The sequence below is a fragment of the Nerophis lumbriciformis genome, linkage group LG25 (assembly GCF_033978685.3).
Source record: "Nerophis lumbriciformis linkage group LG25, RoL_Nlum_v2.1, whole genome shotgun sequence".
Lineage (NCBI taxonomy): Eukaryota > Metazoa > Chordata > Actinopteri > Syngnathiformes > Syngnathidae > Nerophis > Nerophis lumbriciformis.
Genome location: NC_084572.2, coordinates 14,476,474 through 14,495,348, shown reverse-complemented (window position 1 = coordinate 14,495,348; position 18,875 = coordinate 14,476,474). Strand labels below are relative to the sequence as shown.

General features: G+C 43.1%; 11 non-coding genes across 11 annotated transcripts; 4 read left to right on the top strand and 7 right to left on the bottom strand.

The window, feature by feature from the left end:
• Nucleotides 1-653: 653 nt before the first annotated feature.
• On the bottom strand, nt 654-726 carry trnav-cac (transfer RNA valine (anticodon CAC)). The gene has a single exon. It is a non-coding gene; the product is annotated as a tRNA-Val (tRNA).
• Nucleotides 727-2,122: 1,396 nt separating this feature from the next.
• On the bottom strand, nt 2,123-2,195 carry trnav-cac (transfer RNA valine (anticodon CAC)). Its single transcript has one exon. It is a non-coding gene; the product is annotated as a tRNA-Val (tRNA).
• Nucleotides 2,196-2,720: 525 nt separating this feature from the next.
• trnan-guu (transfer RNA asparagine (anticodon GUU)) lies at nt 2,721-2,794 on the top strand. The gene has a single exon. It is a non-coding gene; the product is annotated as a tRNA-Asn (tRNA).
• A 1,487-nt stretch (nt 2,795-4,281) lies between these two features.
• Nucleotides 4,282-4,354, bottom strand: trnav-cac (transfer RNA valine (anticodon CAC)). Its single transcript has one exon. It is a non-coding gene; the product is annotated as a tRNA-Val (tRNA).
• Nucleotides 4,355-5,750: 1,396 nt separating this feature from the next.
• Nucleotides 5,751-5,823, bottom strand: trnav-cac (transfer RNA valine (anticodon CAC)). Its single transcript has one exon. It is a non-coding gene; the product is annotated as a tRNA-Val (tRNA).
• A 525-nt stretch (nt 5,824-6,348) lies between these two features.
• On the top strand, nt 6,349-6,422 carry trnan-guu (transfer RNA asparagine (anticodon GUU)). The gene has a single exon. It is a non-coding gene; the product is annotated as a tRNA-Asn (tRNA).
• A 1,484-nt stretch (nt 6,423-7,906) lies between these two features.
• On the bottom strand, nt 7,907-7,979 carry trnav-cac (transfer RNA valine (anticodon CAC)). The gene has a single exon. It is a non-coding gene; the product is annotated as a tRNA-Val (tRNA).
• Nucleotides 7,980-10,145: 2,166 nt separating this feature from the next.
• trnag-gcc (transfer RNA glycine (anticodon GCC)) lies at nt 10,146-10,216 on the top strand. The gene has a single exon. It is a non-coding gene; the product is annotated as a tRNA-Gly (tRNA).
• A 221-nt stretch (nt 10,217-10,437) lies between these two features.
• On the top strand, nt 10,438-10,511 carry trnan-guu (transfer RNA asparagine (anticodon GUU)). The gene has a single exon. It is a non-coding gene; the product is annotated as a tRNA-Asn (tRNA).
• A 1,623-nt stretch (nt 10,512-12,134) lies between these two features.
• Nucleotides 12,135-12,207, bottom strand: trnav-cac (transfer RNA valine (anticodon CAC)). Its single transcript has one exon. It is a non-coding gene; the product is annotated as a tRNA-Val (tRNA).
• Nucleotides 12,208-16,091: 3,884 nt separating this feature from the next.
• On the bottom strand, nt 16,092-16,164 carry trnav-cac (transfer RNA valine (anticodon CAC)). Its single transcript has one exon. It is a non-coding gene; the product is annotated as a tRNA-Val (tRNA).
• Nucleotides 16,165-18,875: the final 2,711 nt, after the last annotated feature.

The following is an 18,875-nucleotide window of genomic DNA, read 5'->3' as shown; positions in this document are numbered from 1 at the left end:
ATGTTTTCTTCAAAAAAATGCCATTTTAAATGTGGATTGAACCAGGACTCAGAAAGAAACACTACTTCAGATGGGTTCCAAATCACTTTGTTACAAGTAGTTTGTCAGGATATCCACCAGAGTAAGCATCTTGTAGTTTAAGACAGCAGAGTGGCGCAGCGGAAGCGTGCTGGGCCCATAACCCAGAGGTCGATGGATCGAAACCATCCTCTGCTATCATTTAGGTTTCAGTTGTCTATTTGACTGGTTCTTAATTTAAAAGCAAGGCCAACACTCATTCAGACTGCAGCTGTCTTCTCTAACTCTTTGGGAATTACACCTATGATTCCTGCTAAAAGAGAGGTTAAACATCTTATAAGTCAATCTAAACAGTACAGTTGCAATCCATTCAAAGCCCTGAGAATACAGTGACTTGAATGAATGAGAAATTTCACAGGTTTGTGCGTGACATTTTCATGGAACCCAGCATTCATGATGTTGAAGCCTGAGGTCTGCCTACATGAGAACCCTCTAAATTTGGTGTTGTGTGTGCTCGGCTGTACATGAGGTGGTCAGGTATGTTGCAAACTACTTTATGATGAAACACAGGACCTTGCTACCATGTATTTCCTTGCTTATTCATCATAGAGGTAAGAAGGAAAGTAAAAATACCTTATTTCCACCCTGTTTCGAACAGGGGACCTTTCGCGTGTGAGGCGAATGTGATAACCACTACACCATGGAAACTGCTGCAAGTTGCAGACCTTTATCAAGACTTACAAGTTGATTTTCGGCCAATGGAAAACAGGGTGCTCGCTAGTCTTATTGCTGTTATTAGCTGCATTGCATTTCTTGCCTTTTGTGGATGTTGTTAAATCCCTTGTGCACGTAGAATGTGTTCTACTTTGTAGCATGTTTTGTCGGTCGCAGCCCGCATTTCAAACGTTCTTCCTCTTAACCGAGTTCAGAAACCTCTTATACTCCACAGGCATTGGTGGTTCAGTGGTAGAATTCTCGCCTACCGCGCGGGAGACCCGGGTCTGATTCCAGCGCGTTCGGCTGTTAACTGAGAGGATGGAGGTTCAAGCCCACCCAGGGACGAAATCTTGACGCGAGCACGAGGGTTTGAGGGTTTTCTTGTACAGCCCATGTCCTTCTCTAAATTTGCAAAAAAGTTTCTAGTTAAAACGTTTGCAACATAACTTTCAAGCCATGCTTGTTTAAACTAATGTAAATTACTGATAATCATTGCTATCACCTCAAATTGGCTATCATTCATTCAGTGTAGGGTTATAGACATCGTGTTGAAATCCCATGCTGTTCCAGTTGCTGTAGCTATCAGTCAAGGTGCCTGTTTGTTAAATAGGAGATGTTGGGCTCAAATCCCATCAGTGTCTTGATGTTTTTTCTGTAACCCTATCTCAGTTTGTTTTCAAACCACATGAATGCAAGCCAAATTCTATTCGTTTTGAATAAAATCCCAATGGATCCACAGAGTTTGATGTTTACTGCAATGTTTTCTTCAAAAAAATGCCATTTTAAATGTGGATTGAAGCAGGACTCAGAAAGAAACACTACTTCAGATGGGTTCCAAATCACTGGATATTCACCAGAGTAAGCATCGTGGAGTTTAAGACAGCAGAGTGGCGCAGCGGAAGCGTGCTGGGCCCATAACCCAGAGGTCGATGGATCGAAACCATCCTCTGCTATGGTTTAGGTTTCAGTTGTCTATTTGACTGGTTCTTAATTTAAAAGCAAGGCCAACACTCATTCAGACTGCAGCTGTCTTCTCTAACTCTTTGGGAATTACACCTATGATTCCTGCTAAAAGAGAGGTTAAACATCTTATAAGTCAATCTAAACAGTACAGTTGCAATCCATTCAAAGCCCTGAGAATACAGTGACTTGAATGAATGAGAAATTTCACAGGTTTGTGCGTGACATTTTCATGGAACCCAGCATTCATGATGTTGAAGCCTGAGGTCTGCCTATATGAGAACCCTCTAAATTTGGTGTCGTGTGTGCTCGGCTGTACATGAGTTGGTCAGCTATGTTGCAAACTACTTTATGATGAAACACAGGACCTTGCTGTCATTTATTTCCTTGCTTATTTATAGAGGTATGAAGGAAAGTAAAAAGACCTTGTTTCCACCCTGTTTCGAACAGGGGACCTTTCGCGTGTGAGGCGAATGTGATAACCACTACACCATGGAAACTGCTGCAAGTTGCAGACCTTTATCAAGACATACAAGTTGATTTTCGGCCAATGGAAAACATGGTGCTCGCTAGTCTTATTGCTGTTATTAGCTGCATTGCATATCTTGCCTTTTGTGGATGTTGTTAAATCCCTTGTGCACGTAGAATGTGTTCTACTTTGTAGCATGTTTTGTCTGTCGCAGCCCGCATTTCAAACGTTCTTCCTCTTAACCAAGTTCAGAAACCTCTTTTACTCCACAGGCATTGGTGGTTCAGTGGTAGAATTCACGCGGGAAACCCGGGTCCGATTCCCGGCCAACGCATTCTGTTGCTTTTATTACAGTTTAACTAATATTCATAAGGGACAAAAGCAATGTTTGTGACAACCGCAAGACGCAGGCATTCCACCCAAAAGGCATATTGGACTCGCCGAAGGCTGAAGCAGTGTACTTCTAGTTACGCTAATCCAAAGACAATGACATCGGGACATCGTAACATGAGATTTTATAATTTTTTGGGGATTAATTAATCATGTAAACCAGTAAGTCTCTGTGGCGCAATCGGTCAGCGCGTTCGGCTGTTAACTGAGAGGATGGTGGTTCAAGCCCACCCAGGGACGAAATCTTGATTCGACCACAGGTGTTTGAGGGTTTTCTTGTACAGCCCATGTCTTTCTCTAAATTTGCAAAAAAGTTTCTAGTTAAAACGTGTGCCACGTTTGCGACATAACTTTCAAGCCATTCTTGTTTAAACTAATGTAAATTACTGATAATCAATGCTACCGCCTCATATTGGCTATCATTAATTCAGTGTAGCATGTTTGGTCCGTCGCAGCCCGCATTTCAAACGTTCTTCCTCTTAACCGAGTTCATGAATCTCTTTTACTCCACAGGCATTGGTGGTTCAATAGTAGAATTCACGCGGGAGACCAGGGTCCGATTCCCGGCCAATGCATTCTGTTGCTTTTATTACATTTTAACTAATATTCATAAGGGACAAAAGCAATGTTTGTGACAACCGCAAGACGCAGGCATTCCACCCAAAGGGCATCTTGGACTCACCGAAGGCTGAATCAGTATACTTCTAGTTACGCCCATCCAAAGACAATGACAATCGGTCAGCACGTTCGGCTGTTAACTGAGAGGATGGTGGTTCAAGCCCACCCAGGGACGGAATCTTGACGCGAGCACGAGGGTTTGAGGGTTTTCTTGTACAGCCCATGTCCTTCTCTAAATTTGCAAAAAAGTTTCTAGTTAAAACGTTTGCAACAAAACTTTCAAGCCATGCTTGTTTAAACTAATGTAAATTACTGATCATCAATGCTATCGCCTAAAATTGGCTATCATTATTTCAGTGTCGGGTTATAGACATCGTGTTGAAATCCCATGCAAGCCAAATTCTATTCATTTTGAATAAAATGCCAATGGATCCACAGAGTTTGATGTTTACTGCAATGTTTTCTTCAAAAAAATGCCATTTTAAATGTGGATTGAACCAGGACTCAGAAAGAAACACTACTTCAGATGGGTTCCAAATCACTTTGTTACAAGTAGTTTGTCTGGATATTCACCAGAGTTAACATCATGTAGTTTAAGACAGCAGAGTGGCGCAGCGGAAGCGTGCTGGGCCCATAACCCAGAGGTCGATGGATCGAAACCATCCTCTGCCATGATTTAGGTTTCAGGTGACAATTTGACTGGTTCTTAAATTGAAAGCAAGGCCAACACTCATTCAGACTACAGCTGTCTTCTCTAACTCTTTGGGAATTACACCTATGATTCCTGCTAAAAGAGAGGTTAAACATCTTATAAGTCAATCTAAACAGTACAGTTGCAATCCATTGAAAGCCCTGAGAATACAGTGACTTGAATAAATGAGAAATTTCACAGGTTTGTGCGTGACATTTTCATGGAACCCAGCATTCATGATGTTGAAGCCTGAGGTCTGCCTACATGAGAACCCTCTAAATTTGGTGTTGTGTGTGCTCGGCTGTACATGAGGTGGTCAGGTATGTTGCAAACTACTTTATGATGAAACACAGGACCTTGCTACCATGTATTTCCTTGCTTATTCATCATAGAGGTAAGAAGGAAAGTAAAAATACCTTGTTTCCACCCTGTTTCGAACAGGGGACCTTTCGCGTGTGAGGCGAATGTGATAACCACTACACCATGGAAACTGCTGTAAGTTGCAGACCTTTATCAAGACTTACAAGTTGATTTTCGGCCAATGGAAAACAGGGTGCTCGCTAGTCTTATTGCTGTTATTAGCTGCATTGCATTTCTTGCCTTTTGTGGATGTTGTTAAATCCCTTGTGCACGTAGAATGTGTTCTACTTTGTAGCATGTTTTGTCGGTCGCAGCCCGCATTTCAAACGTTCTTCCTCTTAACCGAGTTCAGAAACCTCTTATACTCCACAGGCATTGGTGGTTCAGTGGTAGAATTCTCGCCTACCGCGCGGGAGACCCGGGTCTGATTCCAGCGCGTTCGGCTGTTAACTGAGAGGATGGAGGTTCAAGCCCACCCAGGGACGAAATCTTGACGCGAGCACGAGGGTTTGAGGGTTTTCTTGTACAGCCCATGTCCTTCTCTAAATTTGCAAAAAAGTTTCTAGTTAAAACGTTTGCAACATAACTTTCAAGCCATGCTTGTTTAAACTAATGTAAATTACTGATAATCATTGCTATCACCTCAAATTGGCTATCATTCATTCAGTGTAGGGTTATAGACATCGTGTTGAAATCCCATGCTGTTCCAGTTGCTGTAGCTATCAGTCAAGGTGCCTGTTTGTTAAATAGGAGATGTTGGGCTCAAATCCCATCAGTGTCTTGATGTTTTTTCTGTAACCCTATCTCAGTTTGTTTTCAAACCACATGAATGCAAGCCAAATTCTATTCGTTTTGAATAAAATCCCAATGGATCCACAGAGTTTGATGTTTACTGCAATGTTTTCTTCAAAAAAATGCCATTTTAAATGTGGATTGAAGCAGGACTCAGAAAGAAACACTACTTCAGATGGGTTCCAAATCACTGGATATTCACCAGAGTAAGCATCGTGGAGTTTAAGACAGCAGAGTGGCGCAGCGGAAGAGTGCTGGGCCCATAACCCAGAGGTCGATGGATCGAAACCATCCTCTGCTATGGTTTAGGTTTCAGTTGTCTATTTGACTGGTTCTTAATTAAAAAGCAAGGCCAACACTCATTCAGACTGCAGCTGTCTTCTCTAACTCTTTGGGAATTACACCTATGATTCCTGCTAAAAGAGAGGTTAAACATCTTATAAGTCAATCTAAACAGTACAGTTGCAATCCATTCAAAGCCCTGAGAATACAGTGACTTGAATGAATGAGAAATTTCACAGGTTTGTGCGTGACATTTTCATGGAACCCAGCATTCATGATGTTGAAGCCTGAGGTCTGCCTATATGAGAACCCTCTAAATTTGGTGTCGTGTGTGCTCGGCTGTACATGAGTTGGTCAGCTATGTTGCAAACTACTTTATGATGAAACACAGGACCTTGCTGTCATTTATTTCCTTGCTTATTTATAGAGGTATGAAGGAAAGTAAAAAGACCTTGTTTCCACCCTGTTTCGAACAGGGGACCTTTCGCGTGTGAGGCGAATGTGATAACCACTACACCATGGAAACTGCTGCAAGTTGCAGACCTTTATCAAGACATACAAGTTGATTTTCGGCCAATGGAAAACATGGTGCTCGCTAGTCTTATTGCTGTTATTAGCTGCATTGCATATCTTGCCTTTTGTGGATGTTGTTAAATCCCTTGTGCACGTAGAATGTGTTCTACTTTGTAGCATGTTTTGTCTGTCGCAGCCCGCATTTCAAACGTTCTTCCTCTTAACCAAGTTCAGAAACCTCTTTTACTCCACAGGCATTGGTGGTTCAGTGGTAGAATTCACGCGGGAAACCCGGGTCCGATTCCCGGCCAACGCATTCTGTTGCTTTTATTACAGTTTAACTAATATTCATAAGGGACAAAAGCAATGTTTGTGACAACCGCAAGACGCAGGCATTCCACCCAAAAGGCATATTGGACTCGCCGAAGGCTGAAGCAGTGTACTTCTAGTTACGCTAATCCAAAGACAATGACATCGGGACATCGTAACATGAGATTTTATAATTTTTTGGGGATTAATTAATCATGTAAACCAGTAAGTCTCTGTGGCGCAATCGGTCAGCGCGTTCGGCTGTTAACTGAGAGGATGGTGGTTCAAGCCCACCCAGGGACGAAATCTTGATTCGACCACAGGTGTTTGAGGGTTTTCTTGTACAGCCCATGTCTTTCTCTAAATTTGCAAAAAAGTTTCTAGTTAAAACGTGTGCCACGTTTGCGACATAACTTTCAAGCCATTCTTGTTTAAACTAATGTAAATTACTGATAATCAATGCTACCGCCTCATATTGGCTATCATTAATTCAGTGTAGCATGTTTGGTCCGTCGCAGCCCGCATTTCAAACGTTCTTCCTCTTAACCGAGTTCATGAATCTCTTTTACTCCACAGGCATTGGTGGTTCAATAGTAGAATTCACGCGGGAGACCAGGGTCCGATTCCCGGCCAATGCATTCTGTTGCTTTTATTACATTTTAACTAATATTCATAAGGGACAAAAGCAATGTTTGTGACAACCGCAAGACGCAGGCATTCCACCCAAAGGGCATATTGGACTCACCGAAGGCTGAATCAGTATACTTCTAGTTACGCCCATCCAAAGACAATGACAATCGGTCAGCACGTTCGGCTGTTAACTGAGAGGATGGTGGTTCAAGCCCACCCAGGGACGGAATCTTGACGCGAGCACGAGGGTTTGAGGGTTTTCTTGTACAGCCCATGTCCTTCTCTAAATTTGCAAAAAAGTTTCTAGTTAAAACGTTTGCAACAAAACTTTCAAGCCATGCTTGTTTAAACTAATGTAAATTACTGATCATCAATGCTATCGCCTAAAATTGGCTATCATTATTTCAGTGTCGGGTTATAGACATCGTGTTGAAATCCCATGCAAGCCAAATTCTATTCATTTTGAATAAAATGCCAATGGATCCACAGAGTTTGATGTTTACTGCAATGTTTTCTTCAAAAAAATGCCATTTTAAATGTGGATTGAACCAGGACTCAGAAAGAAACACTACTTCAGATGGGTTCCAAATCACTTTGTTACAAGTAGTTTGTCTGGATATTCACCAGAGTTAACATCATGTAGTTTAAGACAGCAGAGTGGCGCAGCGGAAGCGTGCTGGGCCCATAACCCAGAGGTCGATGGATCGAAACAATCCTCTGCCATGATTTAGGTTTCAGGTGACAATTTGACTGGTTCTTAAATTGAAAGCAAGGCCAACACTCATTCAGACTACAGCTGTCTTCTCTAACTCTTTGGGAATTACACCTATGATTCCTGCTAAAAGAGAGGTTAAACATCTTATAAGTCAATCTAAACAGTACAGTTGCAATCCATTGAAAGCCCTGAGAATACAGTGACTTGAATAAATGAGAAATTTCACAGGTTTGTGCGTGACATTTTCATGGAACCCAGCATTCATGATGTTGAAGCCTGAGGTCTGCCTACATGAGAACCCTCTAAATTTGGTGTTGTGTGTGCTCGGCTGTACATGAGGTGGTAAGGTATGTTGCAAACTACTTTATGATGAAACACAGGACCTTGCTATCATTTATTTCCTTGCTTATTTATAGAGGTAAGAAGGAAAGTAAAAAGACCTTGTTTCCACCCTGTTTCAAACAGGGGACCTTTCGCGTGTGAGGCGAATGTGATAACCACTACACCATGGAAACTGCTGCAAGTTGCAGACCTTTATCAAGACTTACAAGTTGATTTTCGGCCAATGGAAAACATGGTGCTCGCTAGTCTTATTGCTGTTATTAGCTGCATTGCATATCTTGTCTTTTGTGGATGTTGTTAAATCCCTTGTGCACGTAGAATGTGTTCTACTTTGTAGCATGTTTTGTCTCTCGCAGCCCGCATTTCAAATGTTCTTCCTCTTAACCGAGTTCAGAAACCATTTTTACTCCACAGGCGTTGGTGGTTCAGTGGTAGAATTCTCGCCTGCCACGCGGGAGACCCGGGTCAGATTCCCGGCCAATGCATTCTGTTGCTTTTATTACATTTTAACTAATATTCATAAGGGACAAAAGCAATGTTTGTGACAACCGCAAGACGCAGGCATTCCACCCAAAAGGCATATTGGACTCGCCGAAGGCTGAAGCAGTGTACTTCTAGTTACGCTAATCCAAAGACAATGACATCGGGACATCGTAACATGAGATTTTATAATTTTTTGGGGAGTAATTAATCATGTAAACCAGTAAGTCACTGTGGCGCAATCGGTCAGCGCGTTCGGCTGTTAACTGAGAGGATGGAGGTTCAAGCCCACCCAGGGACGAAATCTTGACTCGAGCACAGGGGTTTGAGGGTTTTCTTGTACAGCCCATGTCCTTCTCTAAATTTGCAAAAAGGTTTCTAGTTAAAACGTGTGCCATGTTTGCAACATAACTTTCAAGCCATTCTTGTTTAAACTAATGTAAATTACTGATAATCAATGCTATCGTCTCCTGGTCATGGAACTGTGGACCAGCTCTATACTCTCGGCAGGGTCCTTGAGGGTGCATGGGAGTTTGCCCAACCAGTCTACATGTGCTTTGTGGACTTGGAGAAGGCATTCGACCGTGTACCCCGGGAGGTCTTGTGGGGAGTGCTCAGAGAGTATGGGGTCATGGACTGTCTTATTGTGGCGGTTCGCTCCCTGTATAATCAGTGTCAGAGCTTGGTCCGCATTGCTGGCAGTAAGTCGGACCCGTTTCCAGTGAGGGTTGGTCTCCGCCAGGGCTGCCCTTCGTCACCGATTCTGTTCATAACCTTTATGGACAGAATTTCTAGGCGCAGTCAGGGCGTTGAGGGTATCTTGTTTGGTGGCTGCAGGATTAGGTCTCTGCTTTTCGCAGATGATGTGGTCCTGATGGCTTCATCTGGCCAAGATCTTCAGCTCTCACTGGATCGGTTCGCAGCCGAGTGTGAAGCGACTGGGATGGGAATCAGCACCTCCAAGTCCGAGTCCATGGTTCTCGCCCGGAAAAGGGTGGACTGCCATCTCCGGGTTGGGGAGGAGTTCTTGCCCCAAGTGGAGGAGTTCAAGTACCTCGGAGTCTTGTTCACGAGTGAGGGACGAGTGGATCGTGAGATCGACAGGCGGATCGGTGCGGCGTCTTCAGTAATGCGGACGCTGTATCGATCTGTTGTGGCGAAGAAGGAGCTGAGCCGGAAGGCAAAGCTCTCGATTTACCAGTCGATCTACATTCCCATCCTCACCTATGGTCATGAGCTTTGGGTCATGACCGGAAGGACAAGATCACGGGTACAAGCGGCCGAAATGAGTTTCCTCCGCCGGGTGGCGGGGCTCTCCCTTAGAGATAGGGTGAGAAGCTCTGTCATCCGGGGGGAGCTCAAAGTAAAGCCGCTGCTCCTCCACATCGAGAGGAGCCAGATGAGGTGGTTCGGGCATCTGGTCAGGATGCCACCCGAACGCCTCCTTAGGGAGGTGTTAAGGACACGTCCGACCGGTAGGAGGCCACGGGGAAGACCCAGGACACGTTGGGAAGACTATATATCCCGGCTGGCCTGGGAACGCCTCGGGATCCCCCGGGAGGAGCTGGACGAAGTGGCTGGGGAGAGGGAACTCTGGGCTTCCCTGCTTAGGCTGCTGCCCCCGCGACCCGACCTCGGATAAGCGGAAGAAGATGGATGGATGGATGGATGGAAAACATGGTGCTCGCTAGTCTTATTGCTGTTATTAGCTGCATTGCATTTCTTGCCTTTTGTGGATGTTGTTAAATCCCTTGAGCACGTAGAATGTGTTCTACTTTGTAGCATGTTTTGTCTGTCTTAGCCCGCATTTCAAACGTTCTTCCTCTTAACCGAGTTCGGAAAACTCTTTTGTTCCACAGGCATTGGTGGTTCAGTGGTAGAATTCTCGCCTGCCACGCGGGAGACCCGGGTCCGATTCCCGGCCAATGCGTTCTGTTGTTTTATTACATTTTAACTAATATTAATAAGGGACAAAAGCAATGTTTGTGACAACCGCATGACGCAGGCATTCCACCCAAAAGGCATATTGGACTCGCCGAAGGCTGAAGCAGTGTACTTCTAGTTACGCTAATCCAAAGACAATGACATCGGGACATCGTAACATGAGATTTTATAATTTTTTGGGGAGTAATTAATAATGTAAAACAGCAAGTCTCTGTGGCGCAATCGGTCAGCGCGTTCGGCTGTTAACTGAGAGGATGGTGGTTCAAGCCCACCCAGGGACGAAATCTTGACTCAAACACGAGGGTAGAGGGTTTTCTTGTACAGCCCATGTCCTTCTCTAAATTTGCAAAAAAGTTTCTAGTTAAAACGTGTGCCACGTTTGTAACATAACTTTCAAGCCATTCTTGTTTAAACTAATGTAAATTACTGATAATCAATGCTATCGCCTCATATTGGCTATCATTAATTCAGTGTAGCATGTTTGGTCCGTCGCAGCCCGCATTTCAAACGTTCTTCCTCTTAACCGAGTTCATAAATCTCTTTTACTTCACAGGCATTGGTGGTTCAGTGGTAGAATTCTCACCTGCCACGCGGGAGACCCGCGTCCGATTCCCGGCCAATGCATTCTGTTGCTTTTATTACATTTTAACTAATATTCCTAAGGGACAAAAGCAATGTTTGTGACAACCGCAAGACGCAGGCATTCCACCCAAAGGGCATTTTGGACTCACCGAAGGCTTAATCAGTATACTTCTAGTTACGCCCATCCAAAGACAATGACAATCGGCCAGCGCGTTCGGCTGTTAACTGAGAGGATGGTGGTTCAAGCCCACCCAGGGACGAAATCTTGACGCGAGCACGAGGGTTTGAGGGTTTTCTTGTACAGCCCATGTCCTTCTCTAAATTTGCAAAAAAGTTTCTAGTTAAAACGTTTGCAACATAACTTTCAAGCCATGCTTGTTTAAACTAATGTAAATTACTGATAATCATTGCTATCACCTCAAATTGGCTATCATTAATTCAGTGTAGGGTTATAGACATCGTGTTGAAATCCCATGCTGTTCCAGTTGCTGTAGCTATCAGTCAAGGTGCCTGTTTGTTAAATAGGAGATGTTGGGCTCAAATCCCGTCAGTGTCTTGATGTTTTTTCTGTAACCCTATCTCAGTTTGTTTTCAAACCACATGAATGCAAGCCAAATTCTATTCGTTTTGAATAAAATCCCAATGGATCCACAGAGTTGAATGTTTACTGCAATGTTTTCTTCAAAAAAATGCCATTTTAAATGTGGATTGAAGCAGGACTCAGAAAGAAACACTACTTCAGATGGGTTCCAAATCACTTTGTTACAAGTAGTTTTACTGGATATTCACCAGAGTAAGCATCGTGGAGTTTAAGACAGCTGAGTGGCGCAGCGGAAGCGTGCTGGGCCCATAACCCAGAGGTCGATGGATCGAAACCATCCTCTGCTATGATTTAGGTTTCAGTTGTCTATTTGACTGGTTCTTAATTTAAAAGCAAGGCCAACACTCATTCAGACTGCAGCTGTCTTCTCTAACTCTTTGGGAATTACACCTATGATTCCTGCTAAAAGAGAGGTTAAACATCTTATAAGTCAATCTAAACAGTACAGTTGCAATCCATTGAAAGCCCTGAGAATACAGTGACTTGAATGAATGAGAAATTTCTCAGGTTTGTGCGTGACATTTTCATGGAACCCAGCATTCATGATGTTGAAGCCTGAGGTCTGCCTATATGAGAACCCTCTAAATTTGGTGTCGTGTGTGCTCGGCTGTACATGAGTTGGTCAGCTATGTTGCAAACTACTTTATGATGAAACACAGGACCTTGCTATCATTTATTTCCTTGCTTATTTATAGAGGTATGAAGGTGGGTAAAAAGACCTTGTTTCCACCCTGTTTCGAACAGGGGACCTTTCGCGTGTGAGGCGAATGTGATAACCACTACACCATGGAAACTGCTGCAAGTTGCAGACCTTTATCAAGACATACAAGCTGATTTTCGGCCAATGGAAAACATGGTGCTCGCTAGTCTTATTGCTGTTATTAGCTGCATTGCATATCTTGCCTTTTGTGGATGTTGTTAAATCCCTTGTGCACGTAGAATGTGTTCTACTTTGTAGCATGTTTTGTCTGTCGCAGCCCGCATTTCAAACGTTCTTCCTCTTAACCGAGTTCAGAAACCTCTTTTACTCCACAGGCATTGGTGGTTCAGTGGTAGAATTCTCGCCTGCCACGTGGGAAACCCGGGTCCGATTCCCGGCCAATACATTCTGTTGCTTTTATTACAGTTTAACTAATATTCATAAGGGACAAAAGCAATGTTTGTGACAACCGCAAGACGCAGGCATTCCACCCAAAAGGCATATTGGACTCGCCGAAGGCTGAAGCAGTGTACTTCTAGTTACGCTAATCCAAAGACAATGACATCGGGACATCGTAACATGAGTTTTCATAATTTTTTGGGGAGTAATTAATCACGTAAACCAATAAGTCTCTGTGGCGCAATCGGTCAGCGCTTTCGGCTGTTAACTGAAAGGATGGTGGTTCAAGCCCACCCAGGGATGAAATCTTGACTCGAGCACAGGGGTTTGAGGGTTTTCTTGTACAGCCCATGTCCTTTTCTAAATTTGCAAAAAAGTTTCTAGTTAAAACGTGTGCCACGTTTGCAACATAACTTTCAAGCCATTCTTGTTTAAACTAATGTAAATAACTGATAATCAATGATATCACCTCATATTGGCTATCATTAATTCAGTGTAGCATGTTTGGTCCGTCGCAGCCCGCATTTCAAACGTTCTTCCTCTTCACCGAGTTCAGAAACCTCTTTTACTCCACAGGCATTGGTGGTTCAGTGGTAGAATTCTCGCCTGCCACGCGGGAGACCCGGGTCCGATTCCCGGCCATTGCATTCTGTTGCTTTTATTACATTTTAACTAATATTCATAAGGGACAAAAGCAATGTTTGTGAAAACCGCAAGACGCAGGCATTCCACCCAAAGGGCATATTGGAAGGCTCAATCAGTATACTTCTAGTTACGCCCATCCAAAGACAATGACAATAGGTCAGCACGTTCGGCTATTAACTGAGAGGATGGTGGTTCAAGCCCACCCAGGGACGAAATCTTGACGCGAGCACGAGGGTTTGAGGGTTTTCTTGTACAGCCCATGTCCTTCTCTAAATTTGCAAAAAAGTTTCTAGTTAAAACGTTTGCAACATAACATTCAAGCCATGCTTGTTTAAACTAATGTAAATTACTGATAATCAATGCTATCGCCTCAAATTGGCTTTCATTAATTCAGTGTAGGGTTATAGACATCGTGTTGAAATCCTATGCTGTTCCAGGCGCTGTAGCTGTCAGTCAAGGTGCCTGTTTGTTAAATAGGAGATGTTGGGCTCAAATCCCATCAGTGTCTTGATGTTTTTTCTGTAACACTTTCTCAGTTTGTTTTCAAACCACATGAATGCAAGCCAAATTCTATTCGTTTTGAATAAAATCCCAATGGATCCACAGAGTTTGATGTTTACTGCAATGTTTTCTTCAAAAAAATGCCATTTTAAATGTGGATTGAACCAGGACTCAGAAAGAAACACTACTTCAGATGGGTTCCAAATCACTTTGTTACAAGTAGTTTGTCTGGATATTCACCAGAGTAAGCATCTTGCAGTTTAAGACAGCAGAGTGGCGCAGCGGAAGCGTGCTGGGCCCATAACCCAGAGGTCGATGGATCGAAACCATCCTCTGCTATGATTTAGGTTTCAGTTGTCTATTTGACTAGTTCTTAATTTGAAAGCAAGGCCAACACTCATTCAGACTGCAGTTGTCTTCTCTAACTCTTTGGGAATCACACCTATGATTCCTGCTAAAAGAGAGGTTAAACATCTTATAAGTCAATCTAAACAGTACAGTTGCAATCCATTCAAAGCCCTGAGAATACAGTGACTTGAATGAATGAGAAAATTCACAGGTTTGTGTGTAACATTTTCATGGAACCCAGCATTCATGATGTTGAAGTCTGAGGTCTGCCTATATGAGAACCCTCTAAATTTGGTGTTGTGTGTGCTCGGCTGTACATGAGGTGGTCAGGTATGTTGCAAACTACTTTATGATGAAACACAGGACCTTGCTATCATTTATTTCCTTGCTTATTTATAGAGGTAAGAAGGAAATGACCTTGAAGACCTTGTTTCGAACAAGGGACCTTTCACGTGTGAGGCGAAAGTGAGAACCACTACACTAGGGAAACGGCTGCAAGTTGCAGACCTTTATCAAGACTTACAAGTTGATTTTCGGCCAATGGAAAACATGGTGCTCGCTACTCTTATTGCTGTTATTAGCTGCATTGCATTTCTTGCCTTTTGTGGATGTTGTTAAATCCCTTGTGCACGTAGAATGTGTTCTACTTTGTAGCATGTTTTGTCGGTCGCAGCCCGCATTTCAAACGTTCTTCCTCTTAACCGAGTTCAGAAACCTCTTTTACTCCTCAGGCATTGGTGGTTCAGTGGTAGAATTCTTACCTGCCACGCGGGAGGCCCCGGTCTGATTCCCGGCCAATGCATTCTGTTGCTTTTATTACATTTTAACTAATATTCATAAGGGACAAAAGCAATGTTTGTGACAACCGCAAGACGCAGGCATTCCACCCAAAGGGCATATTGGACTCACCGAAGGCTGAATCAGTATACTTCTAGTTACGCCCATCCACAGACAATGACAATCGGTCAGCACGTTCGGCTGTTAACTGAGAGGATGGTGGTTCAAGCCCGCCCAGGGACGAAATCTTGACGCGAGCACGAGGGTTTGAGGGTTTTCCTGTACAGCCCATGTCCTTCTCTAAATTTGCAAAAAAGTTTCTAGTTAAAACGTTTGCAACATAACTTTCAAGCCATGCTTGTTTAAACTAATGTAAATTACTGATAATCAATGCTATCGCCTCAAATTGGCTATCATTAATTCAGTGTAGGGTTATAGACATCGTGTTGAAATCCCATGCTGTTCCAGGCGCTGTTGCTGTCAGTCAAGGTACCTGTTTGTTACATAGGAGATGTTGGGCTCAAATCCCGTCAGTGTCTTGATGTTTTTTTTGTAAGACTTTCTCAGTTTGTTTTCAAACAACATGAATGCAAGCCAAATTCTATTCGTTTTGAATAAAATCCCAATGGATCCACAGAGTTTGATGTTTACTGCAATGTTTTCTTCAAAAAAATGCCATTTTAAATGTGGATTGAACCAGGACTCAGAAAGAAACACTACTTCAGATGGGTTCCAAATCACTTTGTTACAAGTAGTTTGTCAGGATATCCACCAGAGTAAGCATCTTGTAGTTTAAGACAGCAGAGTGGCGCAGCGGAAGCGTGCTGGGCCCATAACCCAGAGGTCGATGGATCGAAACCATCCTCTGCTATCATTTAGGTTTCAGTTGTCTATTTGACTGGTTCTTAATTTGAAAGCAAGGCCAACACTCATTCAGACTGCAGCTGTCTTCTCTAACTCTTTGGGAATTACACCTATGATTCCTGCTAAAAGAGAGGTTAAACATCTTATAAGTCAATCTAAACAGTACAGTTGCAATCCATTGAAAGCCCTGAGAATACAGTGACTTGAATAAATGAGAAATTTCACAGGTTTGTGCGTGACATTTTCATGGAACCCAGCATTCATGATGTTGAAGCCTGAGGTCTGCCTACATGAGAACCCTCTAAATTTGGTGTTGTGTGTGCTCGGCTGTACATGAGGTGGTCAGGTATGTTGCAAACTACTTTATGATGAAACACAGGACCTTGCTACCATGTATTTCCTTGCTTATTCATCATAGAGGTAAGAAGGAAAGTAAAAATACCTTGTTTCCACCCTGTTTCGAACAGGGGACCTTTCGCGTGTGAGGCGAATGTGATAACCACTACACCATGGAAACTGCTGCAAGTTGCAGACCTTTATCAAGACTTACAAGTTGATTTTCGGCCAATGGAAAACAGGGTGCTCGCTAGTCTTATTGCTGTTATTAGCTGCATTGCATTTCTTGCCTTTTGTGGATGTTGTTAAATCCCTTGTGCACGTAGAATGTGTTCTACTTTGTAGCATGTTTTGTCGGTCGCAGCCCACATTTCAAACGTTCTTCCTCTTAACCGAGTTCAGAAACCTCTTATACTCCACAGGCATTGGTGGTTCAGTGGTAGAATTCTCGCCTACCGCGCGGGAGACCCGGGTCTGATTCCAGCGCGTTCGGCTGTTAACTGAGAGGATGGTGGTACAAGCCCACCCAGGGACCAAATCTTGACGCGAGCATGAGGGTTTGAAGGTTTTCTTGTACAGTCCATGTCCTTCTCTAAATTTGCAAAAAAGTTTCTAGTTAAAACGTTTGCAACATAACTTTCAAGCCATGCTTGTTTAAACTAATGTAAATTACTGATAATCAATGCTATCGCCTCAAATTGGCTATCATTAATTCAGTGTAGGGTTATAGACATCGTGTTGAAATCCCATGCTGTTCCAGGCGCTGTAGCTGTCAGTCAAGGTGCCTGTTTGTTAAATAGGAGATGTTGGGCTCAAATCCTGTCAGTGTCTTGAAGTTTTTTCTGTAACACTTTCTCAGTTTGTTTTCAAACCACATGAATGCAAGCCAAATTCTATTCATTTTGAATAAAATCCCAAGGGATCCACAGAGTTCTTCAAAAAAATGCCATTTTAAATGTGGATTGAACCAGGACTCAGAAAGAAACACTACTTCAGATGGGTTCCAAATCACTTTGTTACAAGTAGTTTGTCTGGATATCTACCAGAGTAAGCATCTTGTAGTTTAAGACAGCAGAGTGGCGCAGCGGAAGCGTGCTGGGCCCATAACCCAGAGGTCGATGGATCAAAACCATCCTCTGCTATGATTTAGGTTTCAGTTGTCTATTTGACTGGTTCTTAATTTGAAAGCAAGGCCAACACTCATTCAGACTGCAGCTGTCTTCTCTAACTCTTTGGGAATTACACCTATGATTCCTGCTAAAAGAGAGGGTAAACATCTTATAAGTCAATATAAACAGTACAGTTGCAATCCATTCAAAGCCCTGAGAATACAGTGACTTGAATGAATGAGAAATTTCACAGGTTTGTGCGTGACATTTTCATGGAACACAGCATTCATGATGTTGAAGCCTGAGGTCTGCCTATATGAGAACCCTCTAAATTTGGTGTTGTGTGTGCTCGGCTGTACATGAGGTGGTCAGGTATGTTGCAAACTACTTTATGATGAAACACAGGACCTTGCTATCATTTATTTCCTTGCTTATTTATAGAGGTAAGAAGGAAATGACCTTGAAGACCCTGTTTCGAACAGGGGACCTTTCGCGTGTGAGGCGAATGTGATAACCACTACACCATGGAAACTGCTGCAAGTTGCAGACCTTTATCAAGACTTACAAGTTGATTTTCGGCCAATGGAAAACAGGGTGCTCGCTAGTCTTATTGCTGTTATTAGCTGCATTGCATTTCTTGCCTTTTGTGGATGTTGTTAAATCCCTTGTGCACGTAGAATGTGTTCTACTTTGTAGCATGTTTTGTCGGTCGCAGCCCGCATTTCAAACGTTCTTCCTCTTAACCGAGTTCAGAAACCTCTTATACTCCACAGGCATTGGTGGTTCAGTGGTAGAATTCTCGCCTACCGCGCGGGAGACCCGGGTCTGATTCCAGCGCGTTCGGCTGTTAACTGAGAGGATGGAGGTTCAAGCCCACCCAGGGACGAAATCTTGACGCGAGCACGAGGGTTTGAGGGTTTTCTTGTACAGCCCATGTCCTTCTCTAAATTTGCAAAAAAGTTTCTAGTTAAAACGTTTGCAACATAACTTTCAAGCCATGCTTGTTTAAACTAATGTAAATTACTGATAATCATTGCTATCACCTCAAATTGGCTATCATTCATTCAGTGTAGGGTTATAGACATCGTGTTGAAATCCCATGCTGTTCCAGTTGCTGTAGCTATCAGTCAAGGTGCCTGTTTGTTAAATAGGAGATGTTGGGCTCAAATCCCATCAGTGTCTTGATGTTTTTTCTGTAACCCTATCTCAGTTTGTTTTCAAACCACATGAATCAAGCCAAATTCTATTCGTTTTGAATAAAATCCCAATGGATCCACAGAGTTTGATGTTTACTGCAATGTTTTCTTCAAAAAAATGCCATTTTAAATGTGGATTGAAGCAGGACTCAGAAAGAAACACTACTTCAGATGGGTTCCAAATCACTGGATATTCACCAGAGTAAGCATCGTGGAGTTTAAGACAGCAGAGTGGCGCAGCGGAAGCGTGCTGGGCCCATAACCCAGAGGTCGATGGATCGAAACCATCCTCTGCTATGGTTTAGGTTTCAGTTGTCTATTTGACTGGTTCTTAATTTAAAAGCAAGGCCAACACTCATTCAGACTGCAGCTGTCTTCTCTAACTCTTTGGGAATTACACCTATGATTCCTGCTAAAAGAGAGGTTAAACATCTTATAAGTCAATCTAAACAGTACAGTTGCAATCCATTCAAAGCCCTGAGAATACAGTGACTTGAATGAATGAGAAATTTCACAGGTTTGTGCGTGACATTTTCATGGAACCCAGCATTCATGATGTTGAAGCCTGAGGTCTGCCTATATGAGAA